We start from the raw sequence: 18,628 nt of genomic DNA on the forward strand, positions 1-18,628 counted from the left end.
TTGATGATGGACAGGGAGGCCTGGCATGCTGGTGTCCATGGGGTCACAAAGAGTCAGACACTACTGGGCGATTGAACAGAACTGAACTGATACTCCAATAAAAATAAAAATCCCTTTATTACATATGAAATAGAATTCAAAAATGATAAAACAGTTTTTTCCCACACAGTTTATTGTGTTGATAAAGCCATTTTTCAAATTGCTAATAAGACTAGTTTCACGATAAATAAAATATCTTTGATGTTGGATATGTTAGGAATTTTTTTAAAAAGCTATAGTGGCTTTAAAAGCAAAAACCAACCATTTTGTCGAAGATAAAAAAGTTTTTTAATCTGCGCTGATTTGGTTTTTTAGCAAGAATTTTCATTTAAGAAAGATTGTGATTCTTATATTTGATTATAATAATATGATAAAAATGAGGTAATCAAGAGAAAACACATATAAAATGGCAAGTGTTAATTCTTAACCCAGTTGCTAATTGTTGCTAGGTGGTTGTCTTAGTGTTGGTTACTATGGCTTTCCTCTTGCCTTTATGAATGATCACAAAAGATAAATTGTTTGTCATCCTACACCTACTAAATTAGTTCCTATGTACTGTTGAAAGGGAGATAGCTAAGAAGATTTATAGTTCATTTTCTATAGCAAGTCTTATTTTAGGATAATGTGCTTTTCTAGTTGTTTGGGCACCTTTTTGGCTTTTTCCCCAGGGATGTTAATCTTTGGCTGGAAAGAATAAACTCTAGTTCTCCATAACACTTGACTGCAAACTGCAACCATAAAGCCTTAGACTGTTAAAACAAACATTTCTCAACCTTATAGCAGAGACTTCCTGTTTTTAAAGCTTTTCTGACCTTCCTAAGAAAAAGACCAATACCGCTGAGGTTACATCCTGTGGTTATTATCATTAAAAAAAAAAAAAAAAAAAAAACTATTGAATTTTTCTCATGTATAAATGATTAAGGCACCAAAAAAAAATGTAGATAGCACTGGACAGTGCTATCTTTGCTAGGCCTTCAATAAAAGATAATATAACCAAGTCAGCTTTTAATGCATCTCTGTTTGTTCAAGGTCTGCTGTAATTGGAGTGTCAGGAAAATCTCACATTTAAGGGACCGACCCTATTCTGGGGAGTTTGTAAAGGAAGCATTTGGCAGTCATTTCCTCTCACTTGTGAGAATGAACATGCTTTACATTGTAATCATTTAAACATAGAGTCTGGTGATGGGGCATGCATCGTTTTCGCTGTAGAGTTAACTTGCTCTGAAGATTAGAGGGAATGTTCACTGTTTAGGTTTTATTGTTAGAATGAATCACATGAAGTAAATGTTAGAAAGTTAGCCGTGGCTTCCTTTGTCCTAAGTTGTATTTCCTGCAGCCCAAATATTTGCTTTTTCTAGTCAGTTAAAATTAAACTCGAATGGATGTTCAAATGAACGTCTCCCTCCAAAGAAGAGAAAAGAAACCATCCTGTGTTGTTAAGGGCAGACATGCTTAGAATCTGGCTTTTTATTTTTGTTTTAATTGATGTATTAGATGTTTGAGTAGATATTTTGAACTAGAGTCTTCTGACCTTTTTTAGAGAGAAGTGATTGGTTTTTAAGCAGAAAAGTACTGGATCTTTAATGCCACTTGTGATGTTGAATCTGGCACATGGTACTTATTTAATGTTTTGAAACATTTGCATTTATATTTTTCCTTAAATAACTGTTGGTGATTTAAAAAGAGTTCAGTTTATTGGAGGCAATAGTACAAGAAAAAACATACAGCAAAAAAATTTTTTTTAGGAAAAGGGCAAAACAGTGTTTTGGATTTGTAAGCATTGTCTGTTTAATATTTTATTTTATTTCTTTTTGTTTAATATTTTAAATTCTTGATATGGTGATTCCAGCTGGGGATTTTAGTTGTCTTAAGATTACTTCCTATAAACTTGGCTGGATCTCCACACTGATTTTTATCACATATTGTCAGGCCCTATTTCTAAACATCCTGTCAAGGTCCTGAGATTCTGAGCTGTTTCTTCTACAAAACTCTGCTTCTTATTCACAAAACTTTTCCAAATGAGAAATCTCTTTTCTTAACTGTATTTTTGCCCTCTCAAAGTATCACTCTGATGGAACATTATAATTTCATCTATACAATCTGAGATCTCTAGTAAGTTTTAAAAATAGAGATGAAAATGTCCTTAAAAATATTTAAAGCAGATGCTGTCTTAGAGGTCTGTCTTCTCTCAAGATATGTTTCACATCCCACATCCATGAGAGTGCCACACACTTGCAGAAACTAAAACCTCCAGATCCGGCCTTTGATCAGCTTCCTGTGTCAGAAGAGTTTGCAGTGAGCGCACACTGGAGCCAGCGCTTCATTTCTGCTCACTGTTCTTAGAAAAGCAGGAGTTGGTGTGCTGCATGCATTTGTTTTTTTCCTCCTTTATTTCTAGGAATATATTTAATTAATAATGTCGATGATTTTGTTCTCTATGAAATAGCACCTTAAATATTTATTAGCAATTTATCACTCAAACATATGCTTGAGTCTGTATTGGGAAGTGTAAAACAAAAGGAAGCTTGTAGTTTAATCTCCAGTCTTAATCTTGTACCTATGCATTTAATTTGGAGTATGTGATGTTCATAGTTTTACCCAAGGTTAGCCTCCCTGATTTGTAGAATCTGATTTATTTCTAGTTATTTTAAAAGAGTATATTAAGTTTCCAACAGTATCCAGGTTGAAATTAATTCAGATGTATTCTGAAATGTAAAAGAGTAGACATTAAGATTCTGGCACTAGCGACATAAGAATTCACTTTCCCCCAGTAATTTGGAATACTTGCCTAACTATTGCATCACACATGTGCATGGCTCTCTGTGTGAGTCCTTTTCTGTATGTGCAGTGATCATCGCCATCCTAGTTGGTCTGTTTTCATGTTCCTGTTCTTCTGTACCCTTACCTACGGAGCAACTGTGTGATTTAGTCCTTAACTGTTGGCTGAATGGAAAGTGATGTGATTAATGAATGGGATAGGTAATTAGGGAGGCTTCCCAGGTGCAGTAGTGGTTAAGGAATCCACCTGCCAGTGCAGGAAACTCAAAGGATGTGGGTTCAGTACTTGGGTTGGGAAGATCTCCTGGGAAGTGAAGTCGCTGAGTCGTGTCCGACTCTTTGTGACCCCATGGACTGTAGCCCACCAGGCTCCTCTGTCCATGGGGTTTTCCAGGCAATAGTACTGGAGTGGATTCCCTTTTCCTTCTCCAGGGGATCTTCCTGACTCAGGGATCGAACCCAGGTCTCCTGCATTGTAGACAGATGCTTTACCATCTGAGCCACCATGGAAGTCTGGAAAAGGAAATGGCAACCCACTCCAGTATTGTTGCTTGGAAAATTCCAAGGACAGAGGAGCCTAGTACTAAAAACTGAGAAGTGTATTATGTTTAGTGTGCTAACTCTGATATCACATACATTTTAGGGTATGTCATGATTTCCTTTAAAAAGAAAGGGCATACTACTAATTCTTATACCAGAGTAATGGGAGTTCCTGAGACTAGTCTGAGGAGGCCAGAACATGTTGGGGAAGAATATTTTTATTTTGTTGAGGATGATCTGAGAGTGTCTGTGGAATGCCTTGTGGTTGAGTCCAGAGGGAATTTGCAAACTGAATCTGTGGCTAAGGAGCAAGCTCAGGGCTAGAAAAATGAAGTCTTGTCATAGAGGTATCTTGAGAGTAAATCTTCTCACCCATGAGAGATACCAGGGTGTGATAAAAAGAGACTGGACACTGACTGCCTGTATTTGGGAGCTGGCCTGGCAAGAAACAGAGAGCAATCAGGTCTTAGGAGATCCAGGAGAGTGTGTAGTGCAAAGCTCAGGGAAACCACCAGGTCACACACGTGGGAACGGGCCCTGCTCTTGGGAAGAGTGCTGTAAATTGGTCTCCTTTTTTTTGGAGAGCAGTTTGGCCCAATCTTTTTGACTGAAAAGTGCACATTCATTAAACTAGAGATTTTAGTATAAAAAGGCTATACTAAAGTGACAGCACAAAGTGTGTTGTAGTAATTAAGGACTTGTTAATTATGGTACTCCCCACACAAGAGAATTTTGTGTTAATGGTCTGCTGCAATCTGAGGAAAGCAAGATGTCATATAGGAAGAAAAGAATTTTATTATTGTGAAATAAAAATCAATGGAGTGAGCCCCTAGACAAATGAATATATATGTTCTTAAATATTTGTGGAAGTTTGTGTGCAAATGTTCTAGAAGAGAGTCTGGAGAGAGAGACTTCAGCTTGTTGAATAGGATTGCTTGGGTTTTCTGTAGGAACATATAATAATCAATACGTCCAAAAGGGCTTCAAAAAGAACTATATATTGGTATTTTTCTTTTGAAAACTTTTTGGAAAAGTTTTTTGAAAAGTTTTGTTGTGTGGCGCTATTTTGTGAATTGGAAGAGGGAAAGAAGTAGACGTTTGCTTAACATCGTATATCCATAGTCTCCATAGTCATGCAAAACAAAACGTCCGCTTCCTAGGAGAGTATGCAAACATTGCTAACAATACCAAGACAGCCCTTGACTTGGTCCGTGTTTGCTTGATTTTGGTAATCTTTTGACGCTTTGACTCTTAGCTGAGCCAAATTACTTGATCTGAATGATTTTATAAAAGAATGCTCTAAGAATGGATGTTGATTGGGTCCACTTGAGACAGACCTCACTAATTCTTGCTAGATGAATGTTATTTTTAAACTTTCATGTAAAAATGTCATCTCCTTCCCCTTTAGTGGTTTTAAGGAGTGGTCCAAAGCTGCTGTCTTTCGACCATGTGGCCACAAGTCTTCTGTCTATGACAGAAGCTGGGTGGCAGAGAGAGGAAGGCATGGTAGTTGTTCAAGGTTAAGGTTCTGGAATAACCTGAGCCCTGTTCAACTATTACCTGCTAAGGTTATACTTGACATTTCCCCTGCGTACTGCTCCCAGTCGTAGCTTTAATGTTAGTTTAACTAGACTTTGTATTTAATTATAAATGTTAGGGTAAAGTCAGATGTCAGCTCACTTTGCTGCATGCTGAGGCCTGTAGAATACTGAGTGCTTTTCTTCTAACCACATCTGTTGTCTCCTCTCATTATCTGTTAATAGTACTCAACTTGACAGGGTTGTTTTGATAAATGAAGAGTATTCTAAAACCCGGAGCTGGAATTTACATGGAATGGAACTTAGACCAAAAGGAAGACTTGTGACATAGACAAGGCTGGGGTGAACTCCTCTGGGAACCAAGCAGTGCCTTGTGAAATGCTGAAAATGACAATGAAGCTTAATTTGGGGTGACGATGGGGAATACCCAATATTTTTTCATTCATCTCACACTTTGGCTTTTTCTTGTAGTGGTGTGCAGGACATCTAAGAAACTGTTGTAAGAACTTCCCTTTCTTATCTACAGATCCCTTAATTTACAAGCTCACATTAATGATGTTTAAAATGAATTCTTCACTTTGAGGAGTTGGGGAGGGCAGTTTTGGAATGTCTGTCACCAATGACTAGGAGTCCTCAGGGCCAAATTTTTTTTACAAAAGCTCCCATATCAGGGAAGTAGAGTTGTTTTAGAGAGGAGATAACTGAAAATAAAGAAAAAGCTAGGTGTAAACTGAGGGGTCAGGATCATACCCCTTCCCCCACTTAGAGCAGAATTTGGTGGTACTTTTGCATTCAGAGAAACTTAAAGACAAACTAGTGTATAATGTACTTTCCAAGTGTTATATTCTGTTTATGTTGCTCTCTGTGTGCGTACAGGATTTGGTAGTCTATCCAGCTTACCCCTGTGGTTTGCCCCTTGCTTAAATGCCACATAAGTAGAAAGAACTTGTCTTGAATATATTAATAATGACATCTGTACTTCACTGACTCAAGCTAAAAAGTAAGGCTTGCAGATAGGTTTGGGTCTTAGTGTTTTTGTGAGTTACCCTAGGCACAGTGATTTACATCTCTATAAACTGGGGATAAAAATCTTTATTATAATTTTAATTTTTTGATTTGCATAACTGTGCAGAGAATATGCAAAATGAATAGAACAGGGTTGTTGCCCTCAATTCAGTTACTCATTTCAAAGATGTGTGTGCTTGATGCCAGGTATTTGATGATGAGCAAACATACAGAACTTTCTCTGATGGAACATTAATCAGAAAGTCACACCAATGAGTTACAAACTGAGATAAATGCTCTCAAGGAATGAACTCAGTTCCCTGAGAACTTATTATAACAAGGGAACTTGACCTAGAATGGGGCCTCAGAGGAAGCATCTCTGACATTTGACATTTGATACTTGACCTGAACTCTGAAGGAGTAGGCTTTTTAAACTGTGTGTGTGTGTGTGTGTGGGGGGGGGGTGGTTGGGCTTGGGGGATTGGGGATGGCAGGGGATATTTCTTTTCTCATGGGAAAAGGTAGTGATGACTTTAGTAGAAATCCTAACACCTTGGGGAAATTGAAAGACTGGTGTAATTAGAAAGTGGGGGGCTGGGTGTGGATGGATTAGCAGGGGGTGCAAGCCTGGGACAGAAGAACAGAAGTGCTGTCATAAAATGCTGTCAAAACATTTAGAATTTTCATGAGACTAGGAACAGTATGAATTTAGAGCAGCTTGGTTGTTATCACTAGCCCTTTCCAACTTGGGATAAACCAGCACTTTTTATTGTGCTGCAGACCAGAAACAAAACAAAGAAAACACCTCTCTGTTCTGGTCCTACCTTCTATCTAGACAGAGCTGGTGGGAAAATGGAAGTGTGTCCCAGTACAGGAGTGGCTTTTGTCCCTAGGCTTTAGGATTGATTTCATTTCTGACATGGATGGAGTGATCTCAGAGCCGCTTGGTTATGAGGTGGAAGCTGCAGGTCCCCTCAGGTGATCTTAGCGAGGATGGTGTTATGGGGAGCTGATATGTCCTTGTGTGAGGACCATCTCTGATTTGTCCTCATCACAACAGCATTTCAGGTGGCAAAGGCATTATGCCTCCTTAGCTCTTGCTCTCAGGACATGTGCTCTGTTAGTAGTTTTAGAGAGTTCTGTCTCCTGTAGAACAACCTGAATTTTCTTTAAAAGAAATCAGAATGATGTTTAATAGCAAATGTGCAAGTCAGTTTGGTTATCTGTGCCATTGAGGGCAGGATCTAGGCTCTTCTCTATGCTTCTCCTCCACTGCTAACGCTACCCCCTTGTTGAGAAGCTCTGGGCAAATCACTTAATCTAATGTGTGCCAATTGGAAAGGATACCTAGTAATTCAGCAACTGGACCTTGGAAGATCCAATAACATGTATAAAGCTGTTTGAGAGTTACAAGAAACTTGCTGGAAGGTGAAAGGTGTAATATTAAAGACATCAAAAGTGATCAGTTAAATTTTGAGCTTGTAGCTTTCAGATTTGAGTTGACACTAAGTGAATTTAATAATTTGAATTTATATTCCATAGGTATGTATTTTAAAAAATTTTGCTGTAGAGTATCTTATTCAGTAGGACAAAATGATTGTGGCTGTTATCACTAGGGAATACATGTTTTGAACATAGTTTAAACTTGGGTAAATTTGAGCAAGTTGATAGATATTTACCAGATTGCAGGTGAAAAAGAAACCATTTGAAATTTAATTTTGGTAGTTCTATTTAGATGCCCATAACAATGAAATTAATAAGGGGTCTGGAATCTGGTAGTTGGTGGACTGTATGTTTATTTAAGGCCACATGGCAAGGAATGTGTATTTATTTTGCTTCTTTATTAGATGGATTTCAATCAAGTCCTATTTAAACTCTGCCTTGTCTAGCAGATGGATCTTTATTTTCTTGGGGAAAGAAGATTGGAGAGAAGACTTTTAAACAAATAACTTACAGAGAATTCTTAACCTGTAAGAAAAATTGGGGTCAGAAATGTTTGACATCAAAGGATGATTCTTGCTCTCGTGTTTCTTTGAAACAAATGTTCACCGTGTCTGTGATTGTTGGTTATTTCATCTGCATTTGTTAGACGTCAGAGGTGGTTGGCATTAATATTCTTGGCAGAAGCAGAGGCAGCTCTAGGATGTGTGAACTGCTGATCACTCACGGGGATGCGCTGCCTCTTTAATATCTTGCTTGCAGATGCATTTTCTAGCTGACCACGCTATTAAGAGCTGCCATCAATCACACAGTCTCCCGGTTCCGGCTGTTGGGAGGGGAGGGAGGTCTGGAGGGAGGGGAGGCTGGCCGAGTTGGTCCGGAGATACAATTGCCGCCGCTTTGTGTGTGCGCGCGCCCGCGGTGGCGGTGGGCAGGGGCTCGCGCCGAGCGGGCCGGGCTCCAGCCCGGGTTTTGCCGGCCACCGGCGCCGCCGCCGCGGGAGGCTGCTCTTTCTCTCCCAGCGTCTGGGTCACAGGCATGTGGCAGTGTCGGCCAGGCCGCCGGGGCTGAAGAAGCGTGAGCCGCGGCGGCCGCTTCCTCCAGCCGCGGGCGGGGCCCGGCGCGGCTACCGCCTCCGGAGCCGCCGCGCCGCGGGGACCTGAGCCCGCGCCCGGCTGCCCTGCGGCCGCCCTGGCCTCCTTTTGTTTAGCAAGTGCATTTCACGCCCTGAGCCCCCGTCTGTCCCGCCGGTGCCCGCCGGCCTGAGTTTGCGAGGGAGCTCTGCACCGGAGGACGAGGAGGAGGAGAGGAGAGGAGGCCCGAGAGCTCAGCTCCGGCTGCGATCCGCCGCAGGGAAGTGGCCGGCCCCTCTGGCTGCGAGGGGAACGCGGGTCTTGGGCCAGGAAGTTGGACAGCTGCGGGCGCAGGGGCTCTCGAGGTGGGTGGACGCTACTCTGTGGATTACCCCAGTGTGTGATGACCCCAGAAAGGGGAACAGCTCGGGTATTACCGGGAATGGCGGTGGCTTTCCAGGAATCAGGAATAGGTATGGTTGTGTCCCATGGCAGTTCTGTTGGGCTCACTAGTTTGTTTTGTTTTTTTAAATTGTCAAAACTCTAGAAATCTCAATTAAATAAACCAATTAAGAAACTTGTTTAGGGCAGAGAAATACTTCTATTTTTTTTAAAGGAGTGTGTGTGTGTGTGTGTATGTGTTCTTTAAAAGGAAAACTGAATATGAACAGTGTGTAATCCAAAAGCCGCTGTTTGATTAGGAACTTTACTGCTGACAGTGGAGCAAATTTAGGTTTAAAAATAAAGTGAATTGGATGGACTTGGTTCTAAAGTAATTTAGGACTGCTTAGGTGACAAAAATAGTTTGTTTCCTGGATCCAAAATACCCTTATTTTACCAGGTTAGCTAAAATAAAACGCAAGGATGGTTTTGAAGAAGATTGGTCTAAGTTTAAACTTATTTTTTTTTCCTCCCCGGGTTTGAGATGATGACTTCCCGACCCCTCCCCTGTTTGCTCAGATCTTGCTCTGTGGTTGAAGCTGGGGAGAGACCTGCTTGACCACTTTTTGTTTGCTGAGAAAGAAACTTGCAGTTGATCCCTTGGGTGTACTCTCTGGGCCTTTCACCTTTCTGGCCCACAGGTGCCTATGCTGTCTTTGGGGTGTTGTTTGGCTGAAGGCCTCCTCTCAATCATATGGCAATTAAAAAAAAAATGGTATGTGAATGAGCACCGAGGCCAGTAGATTAGTTTTCCCCTTTGATATGTGTGTCTGTGCTTTAAGTTTGAGCCACCGAGTGCATGTTGAGAACAGAGTTGACAGAGTCCTTAAAATTGTGTGCCCACAATTCTGGCCTTTTCTTACTTTCTTTTTCTTTTTCCTTCCTAGGAGCTCCAAATTTAAAGTAGACATGATTTGAAACCATACAGACTGGAACAATATCCCATGTAAGCCCGTTGATCTGTGGGCAATTATTTCCAGATGCACAACCAAAACTCTCCATTTTTACGTGCGTGTTAGGTTTGGGCTCTGAGAGGCAATTGCCTTTCTGAACATGTGCATTGCCTGGTTAAATAACACAAGGCGGACATTTTAGAGGCTTACCAGCAACTTCGCAGTAGTATGGGAGCTGCAGTTAGAAGCCTTGTGTTTGTTTTTTTCCAACTCTGTAATTTAGTAGTGTTTAAACTATTTTATAAAGATCTCTGGGACCAGTGAAAGGTGGTTTTCAGTCCAGAGCACTTGAGTGCTCATTGTATTCTGGCAGGCCCTGGTGCTTGGCAGTCTGTGCTTGAAATGTTATTTGATCTGGTTGCTTGAGAGAATGGACTACGATTACATTTCTGCCTTCCCTGTGGCTGTTGAAAGCGATGCATCAACGAGTCCTGTTCAGTAACATATTTAAAGACTTAACCTACATCCATTCACTCTTAGAAGGTTTCCAGCCAAAGGTCGTTTAGGTTTTTGTCTTGTTTTGTGGTTTTTGCATTTATGAATTGAGGCGAGAGCTGACGTAATGTAGCCGTACCACTTCCTTTGTGTGTGTGTGGGTTTTTATAGCCTATAGGATATGTTCCAGTCTGCGTGGTTGTGATGATTCCTGAATGCTAGAATGTGTATGTATTTTCACATGCAAGTGCCCTGAGCCATGTGCCAATTTATTTTTTAGCTTGTAGGTCTGCTGAGGGGGAGTGCCATGGTGAACCCCGGCCAACTTATCTGGAAGGTCCAGTGAATGGCCTGTGTGTTATGCAGGCTAGCTCTTCATTTTAATTAGTGCAACTGTGTACAGCTGTTGGGTCAGACTGCATTGGTTGCTCCTGCAGTGTAGTTTTATCTTACACTGGAGGTTTTATGGATTTGTCTGGCTGTGTTTCTTAATCCCTCTCCCACCGCCACTGTGCTTGCTTTTAAGCAAATGATAGAACAAGACAAGCTTTTGTTTACTCTTGTAATAGTTTACTTGTGAGAGATTTATTTTTGGTTTTGAGGAAATTGGTAAACCATGTAATTTAGCAGTAGGTATTATGTTTACTATGCTTTTCCAAGGTCAAAGGGTTTTGCTTGCTATTGTGTTAGTCTGAGTAGCCAATGGAACCATCCATTTTATAATGACATAGGAAGCCTGCTTTTTTTTAAACTGGGTCTTTGTTTGCTATTCTAGGATTAGTTTGTAAAACTCAGAATAAATGTTAGTTCAGTGGAGATAACATGGCTACAGTGTTTCTCCCTGTCTCTATCTTGTTACACTTACCAAGGGGACTAAGAGAACTTTTGATGCACAGCAGTTCGCCAGGGACTAGATGATTAACACAAAGATTCAGAAATGTCTCTGTTCAGGGCTGTGTGTGGCTACCTGTGTTATTTTTAAATGTGCTTTTGGCTAAGTTACTGGAAAGTATTTACTGTAAGATTGAGTAGCTTTGCATCTCTGGCTTTTCAGGCTGTAAAATAGACTGTGATCTGAATGACATTTTCTTAATGGTTTGGTCTCTTTACTGTCTGCCTTTGTCTTGAAGAAATGCTGACCACCATGGTTTCCAAGAGTGTCTACCATATTTTTAAAATAAGGAGAAAAAGTCAAAAAGCAAAATTGACAAATCTGTTGATATATAAAGCTAATCTGATGCCTTTTCAGTGGCCCATTTTACTGATGGAAGAACATAGGGGATGTGTTGTTGGAGGGATTTGTGGGGATAGTATTGGGGACTGGGGTGTAGTTAACGGAGAAAGGAAGCTGGTTCAGGTTGAGATATTTTTTTAACTCATTGTAGAAATGTGTCCTTCTTAAAATAACCTGAAATGAGGAAAAAGAGTGCAACATCTTCTAGAAAACGTAATAATTTCAATGTAACATCATAAAATGTTTTCCTTAATTAAAAGAAATCAAGACATTTAGATTGGCACCAAAGAGTTCTGAATCAAAGGAAAAATAGAAGTATAGTAAGTATCCTAAATCCAGACAGGTTATTTCAGAAGTTTATTTGTATGTATTTGACCGTATTTTTAAATTCCAAATTTTGATGGTGATTAGCAGGACTGAAGTGACTTAGCAGCAGCAGCAGCAGCATCACCAGAATCTTTTTAATTCTCAATATAGTTGATATACTTACATATTTGTAATGAAAGGTAGACAAGCAGTAGTTAAATTTAATTAGTAGAAAAAATCAGCATATTCAGATTTTAATGCTGTCACTTGGAAGCGCCACTGGTATAATTAATCAATTTATTCATTATGAGTTGGTGGTAAATAGCTCAACTATGTTCTAATCTCAGTTCAACCACTCTTTCACTGTGAGACCTAGGATACGTTATCTTTTAGCCTCTTTGTGGGAAAAATGATGTCTACCTCAGAGGGTGTGCAAAATGCTTACAAAGTGCCTACACATGACGACAGCTGGTGCTTAATATAGAGAACACTGTCTATGCTCTAGGTACTGCTTTGGTGGCTAAAGATACAAACTAGATGAAGCCCCTGTTTTCAGCAGCACTTACATTCCAGTAAGGGAAGACCAAACAAAAAGAGGGTGATGATTCACAAAACTTCCAAAGATAACTTCAGGTCATGCCAGTGAGTTTTAGTTTAATATGTTTATTCTTTAAGCCATTGTTTTCTTTTTCCTTGATCAAATTGTTTCTCATACTATTTGATGATATAGCCATTGTTAACAAGTTTTGGTTCATAGGTGGAACAGAGAAGGAGGAAGAAACTTTTTCTGGGAAAGGGAAAAAAAAGGAACAAAAAAGAAACAGTGATTTGTCAGTTTAAGCATCCAGTGTAGAAGGGAAATGTTAAATCATGGTCCATCCATACGAAGAAATATTATGCAACCACTAAAAAAATTATCATGATATAAAAATTTAATGTAAAGCTCAGTGGGAAAAAACCATAGATGCCAAACTGTTCTGCAGTGTGATTCCAGTTATGTGCACATCCACATTTACTCACAGAGGCTAATAAAAAAAATTAGAAATGAATACACCAAACGTTAATAGTGCTCATCCCTGGATGATGGGATTAGGGGTGACTTCATTTCCTTAATATTCTGACTTTGAATGAATTGTTTAATTCTTGCAGGTCTAAATGCCTCTGAGGTACGAGGAAGGATTCCTAAGGCTTAGAGGAGTTGAGCAGTTTGACCAAAGCCTGCAGCTGGTCAGTGGGGAGGTCAGGATTGCAAGCCAGAGACTGAACCTTGTTCTTTCCTTGACCCCGTTTCATCCTATTAGAGGTGACCTCTGTGAAAGGGCTTCCCCTGACATTTCTGCTCACACCCGTGGCCCAACCAACATTGAGAGTTGTTTATGCTACCAGAGGGCCCTCACTGAATCTCACACAGGAGGAACCAGTGCTGAGGTGATGCTGTGCATGAAGTTATTAGAAAGGGAAAGCTGATGTTATGGCAAGAGGAGGAAATGGAAGAACGATTTGAGTGAAAGAGGTCTGAAAGGTAAAGCAATACAAAGGGGATAAAGGGAGGAGGATGGTGCTTCAAAGTGTGTAGGGGGTGACAGTAGAATCACATGTTCTAGGTTTTGGACTAGAGAATGAAAACTGAGAAAACACTATTGAAAAAAAGTACCAACCAATTACATAATCAGGAGTCAGTGGTACTCCTAAGGAGTTTTTGAGCAGAGCAGCCCGGGAGGTGGAGGATGGCCTGCAATGGTGGAAGCTTGTTTGCAGTGGGTAAGGAAATGTTGAGAAGTTTGGTAGCCAGGGAAGGAATCATGGAAGGTGGCTGAAAGAGGTTACAGGTTAATGGCATTAACTGGCTGCTGCATTAAAGAGGTTAATGGCAGTTGTGTCTGTAGGTAAGATTTTATGGTGATTCACATGACACTTCTGTTCAGGTTTTCGCGATAAAATGAGGTTAATGGATGTGAATTGCTTTAGAAATAAGAAAATACTTTGATTTTAGAGGTTTAGCCAGATGTTACTTGTGAAGAGTTTAAAGAATATGGTAGGTAAGTCTGGGGGGACCCTGTATAAAGCTAAAATATTTTTGCCAGTATAGATCAGAAATAATCTCTTGGTTCTGAAGACAAACAATTAGATCTGTTTGTCATGTCTTGTTTCCACAAAGCGAATCAACTTTTGCAGTTGCGGTTGAAAAAAAAGGGTCAGTTTGTATATGACTGTTTCACTGCAGAGGAACAAAATAGAGTTGAATATATTGTGCATTTAAAAATTGCTTAAGTCAAACGCCTCCAGATGGTGTGTGCTGCTGTGTTCACAGCTGTATTTACCTCAAGCTCACCAGATTATCTTCTAATAATTTAAGAAGAGCTGGTTAGAAACAGTGATATTGTCAAGTCTCTGCTGGTTTTGAACCTCAGCAGCAGTAGAAACTTGACCTCTGTGCCTTTAGTAAAATGCCACGTGAAATCACTTCCTTCCTTCCTTTTGCGTTGTTTTCACGATTTCTTCTTGGGCCGATTTATGCTTTGCACAGATACCCTTGTACTTACATATAGCTGCCAACCACCAGGTTCTTTTCATGTGGTCTCAGGGGTGAGATTGGAGAATGGCTTGATTAGCTTTAAAAGATGTTTTTGTTATCTTACTAATAACCTTTTTAATATATTAAATATATACAGTTGAAACTTTTACACATACAGTATGGTGAGCATTCTGTATTTTTTTTGATGTTACCAACCATCACAAAAAAAGACAAAAACTCTTTAATACTCGCATCTACTTCCCAATATAAATGCGTTTTTCTTTTACAAGGATTTAATAAAAGTTATTTTGGAAGAACTCAGATTACTAAGTCTTAATTTTTTTGGCCACACTTCCTACTGTTTGTATGCTTAGTGGAAGAAACAGTTTTCATAAATTAGATGTAAAATGTAGGCAAATAGTTTGAAACATTATCTAGGAATTTTAAATATGTGAGCAGGGATGGTAAGACAGACAAGCACATTTTTTATTAATTGGCCAAAATTATGTAGAAAAACATACCAAGATCAAACCATTTAAACAGTTGTTTTCTCCTTTTGGTTCTAGGTATTACCTGTTACTGTTGTCTTTTTTTGTGTGTGTGGATATCTTCTTATAAGGGCTTCTCTGGTGGCTCAGACAGTAAAGCGTCTGTCTACAATACTGGAGACCCGGGTTCCATCCCTGGGTTGGGAAGATCCCTGGAGAAGGAAATGGCAGTCCACTCTAGTACTATTGCCTAGAAAATCCCATGGACAGAGGAGCCTGGTCAGCTACAGTCCATGGGGTCGCAAAAAGTCGGACACGACTGAGCAACTTCACTTCCCACTTCCCTATCATCTTATAATGAGAAAAATTATGTAGAATACTTTTAACCTAAGTGTATACTCTTTGACTGGGCTTCCTAGGTCGCCCAGTGGTAGAGAATCAGCCTCCCAATGCAGGAGACATGGGTTTGATCCCTAGGTCAGGCAAATCCTCTGGGGAAGGAAATGGCAACCCACTCCAGTATGCTTGTCTGGGAAGTCCTATAGACAGAGGAGCCTGGTGAGGTACGGTCCATGGGGTCACAAACAGTCAGACATGGCTTAGTAACTCAATAACAACATATTCTTTTGACTACCTACCTGGGCAGTATCTCTTTCATGGGCTGTGCTCTTTCCACAGAGCATAATTCTCACATTGAATAGGTAAATAGATAAGGGTAAGTGTTCAGCAATGGAATGTTCACCTTTTTAAAAAACACATTAAATGTGCAGTGAAGGAAGTAGAGCAGTTAGTGTTCACTCTGTGGGGGGAGGGGCAGGAGCAGGGTAAGTTTTGATCTTTGAATGGAAAGGAAGAATAGAAAGTGCTAGAAGAAAGTAACGTCTAAAGCAGTCTCACCTTTTTTGGGGAAAGCTTTCTTCAGTTTTGTGAACAGGCTTAAATTTATTGCATGAACATTTATTATTGGATAAGTAAATATTTTATTTATGTGATATATAAAACACTAAAAATTAAACCACTGTTTAATAAATTAATTAAATCAATAGAATTTATTACAGGGAGCAGTTTAATTTTATAGCAAACTGGAGTGGAAAGTAGAGTCCCCACTTGTACAGTCTCTTTCCACCCTGTTGTCCCTCTTATTAACATCTTGTGTTACTGTGGTACGTAGAGTTGATGACGCAATATTGATACCTTACTGTTAACCAGAAAAGCAAAAGGCAAAGGAGAACGGAAAAGATATATCCAAATGAATACAGAGTTCCAAAGAATAGTAAGGAGAGATAAGAAAACTTTCTTAAGTGAACAATGCAAAGAAATAGAGGAAAACAATAGAATGGGAAAGACTAGAGATCTCTTCAAGAAAATTAGAGATACCAAGGGAACATTTCATGCAAAGATGGGCACAATAAAGGACAAAAACTGTAAGGACCTAACAGAAGCAGAAGAGATTAAGAAGAAGTGGCAAGAATACACAGAACTGTACAAAACAAGGTCTTAATGACCAGATAACCACGGTGGTGTGGTCACTCACCTAGGGTCAGACATCCTGGAGTGTGAAGTCAAGTGGGCCTTAGGAAGCATCTTTATGAACAAAGCTAGTGGAGGTGATGGAATTCCAGCTAAGCTATTTCAAATCCTAAAAAATGATGCTGTGAAAGTGCTGCACTCAATATGCCAAGAATTTGGAAAGCTCAGCAGTGGCCACAGGACTGAAAAAGGTCAGGTGTTCATTCCAATCCCAAAGAAAGGCAATGCCAAAGAATGTTCAAACTACCGCACCATTTCTCATTTCACATGCTAGCAAGGTAATACTCAAAATCCTTCAAGCTGGCCTTCAACAGTACGTGAACCAAGAACTTTCACATGTACAAGGTAGATTTAGAAAAGGCAGAGGAACCAGAGATCAAACTGCCAACATCTAGTGGATCATAGAAAAACCAAGAGGATTCCAGAAAAACATCTACTTGTGCTTCACTGACTACACTAAAGCCTTTGACTGTGTGGATCACAACAAAACGTGGAACCTCTTGGTTACCTGTGTTCCTCATTTGGCAAAAGATTTCATTTTACGGAGAGAAAGAGATACTTAGACTTTTTAAAAATAAACTCGTTCCGGCCTAAGGTCCATATTTGCTTTTGGTGGTGGTTCAGTCGTTAGTGGTGTCCAGCTCTTTGTGGGGCCATGCGGCACACCGTGTTCCTCTGTCCTCCACTGTCTCCTGGCGTTTTCTTACACCGTGCTCCTCTGTCCTCCACTGTCTCCTGGCGTTTTCTTAAGTTCACATCTATTGAGCCTTATTTGCTAGATACTTATAAAAGTAAAGATTTACATTAGTTATTGCATGACCATTTATCGAGTGATCAGAGTACTCAGAGATGAGGACTGTTTGATCTTGCCTTTGTATAGTCAGTGGGGTCGCACAGAGACGGACCAAACTGAGCGACTTTCACGTAGATTTTGACTTTTGGAGGTTATAAATTGCAGCAGTGAATATTGAAGGGTTTTACTATTAGGTAAATACTGCACACTTCTGAAACAAGGTTAGAATTACTTCCCAGGTATGGTTTATTTAGAATATTTTTGCCTTTGCATCTGTCCAGTAGTTACTTACTGGAGACGAACATCAGCCTAACTGTGCCCTGCGTCTCCCCACAGCCTTGGTGTTGAAGATGATTTGAATAGGTTCTCCTGGGGGTTACGTGGATCATTCATTCCTCTGTCAAGGGTTCTTAACTTGGAGACTCCGTTGAGTATTGATGTAAGCTGTGCTTTTTCCTGCAGAGCAGAGCTGTGAGCATTTGCCTGCATGTCCACAGTACACAGTTGCAGGTCATTTATGGAGCTCCTGCAGCCTGTCCATAGATGGGAGCTCATTTAGGAACTCCTCTTCTAGGGAGCCTTAAGTCTCTGTTTAAATTACCAAGAATCCTGTGTATTTTTTATTTGGGGTAGATTTGCTTTACTTGAATAGAGTGATGTGAGTTCCTTGACCTGTCTGGAGCCTGTGGAATTGCTGTTTGTGTGTCCTGAATGGTTTATCCAGGGCTTCCTGAGGGTGCTCGTGGCCATGGCAGACTGCTGTCTCTATGAGGACACAGAGGAGAGCCTTTTCTCAGCTCTCAGTTCCAGAAGGAACTGACCTCCTCCTGAGCCTGTGGTTTGTTTCTGACTTCCGGATTTAGAATCCTGTGACGAATCAAGTTTCTTTTGAGGTATCTGCTTATAAAATGTTGTCTACATCTAACAAAAGGCATAAATGAACCGAACATCTTTTTCATGGTTTCATTTTCTCAGTCCCCCCTCTCCCCCTTCGATTTTCCTTTGTCCCTAAAAAGAGACAAACAATACAGTAGTGTACCGTTAGCATCCAGGCTCTGCACCCCACGTAATCCCTGAGACCTGCAGTGTGGCCTGAGGGAGCCGGTGTCAGCCCTGTGTGCTCAGAGTCCCCTTCTAATAAGTGTTCCTACTTTGTGTGGCTGCCATGAAGGTGATACCAGAGTACGTAGAGCAGTAACTGGTCCAGGTAAATGCTGACTACATTTTAGCTACTTAGTTATGCATCTAGTTCCCTCATCTATTTAAAATTTTATATTGTATAAATATCAGTAAACTGCCTTAAGTAAGCCCTTTTGAAAGTAAGCCATGTTTTACACTCCCCTGAAGATTTGTATTTGTATAAATAGACATTTTATGTATTTTTATATAAAATTTATACAAAGGTTTAATTTCTGCCTGAAGACAGTCATTAAGCATGTAATGGAGGAGAGTGAATTAGCGACTGAACAACAGAGGAGAGTGCTAGGGGCTGAATTGTGTTCTCTCCAATTTCCGATGGG

General features: G+C 40.2%; 1 protein-coding gene across 1 annotated transcript in view; it reads left to right on the plus strand.

Annotated features, from left to right (window-relative positions):
* Window positions 1-8,814: 8,814 nt before the first annotated feature.
* Window positions 8,815-18,628, plus strand: part of RERE (arginine-glutamic acid dipeptide repeats) — a 303,344-nt gene continuing 293,530 nt past the window's right edge. The window contains 1 exon segment of the mRNA XM_027564998.1: window positions 8,815-8,886. The gene's annotated coding sequence lies outside the window, so the exon portion shown is untranslated.

The sequence above is a fragment of the Bos indicus x Bos taurus genome, chromosome 16 (assembly GCF_003369695.1).
Source record: "Bos indicus x Bos taurus breed Angus x Brahman F1 hybrid chromosome 16, Bos_hybrid_MaternalHap_v2.0, whole genome shotgun sequence".
Classification (NCBI taxonomy): domain Eukaryota; kingdom Metazoa; phylum Chordata; class Mammalia; order Artiodactyla; family Bovidae; genus Bos; species Bos indicus x Bos taurus.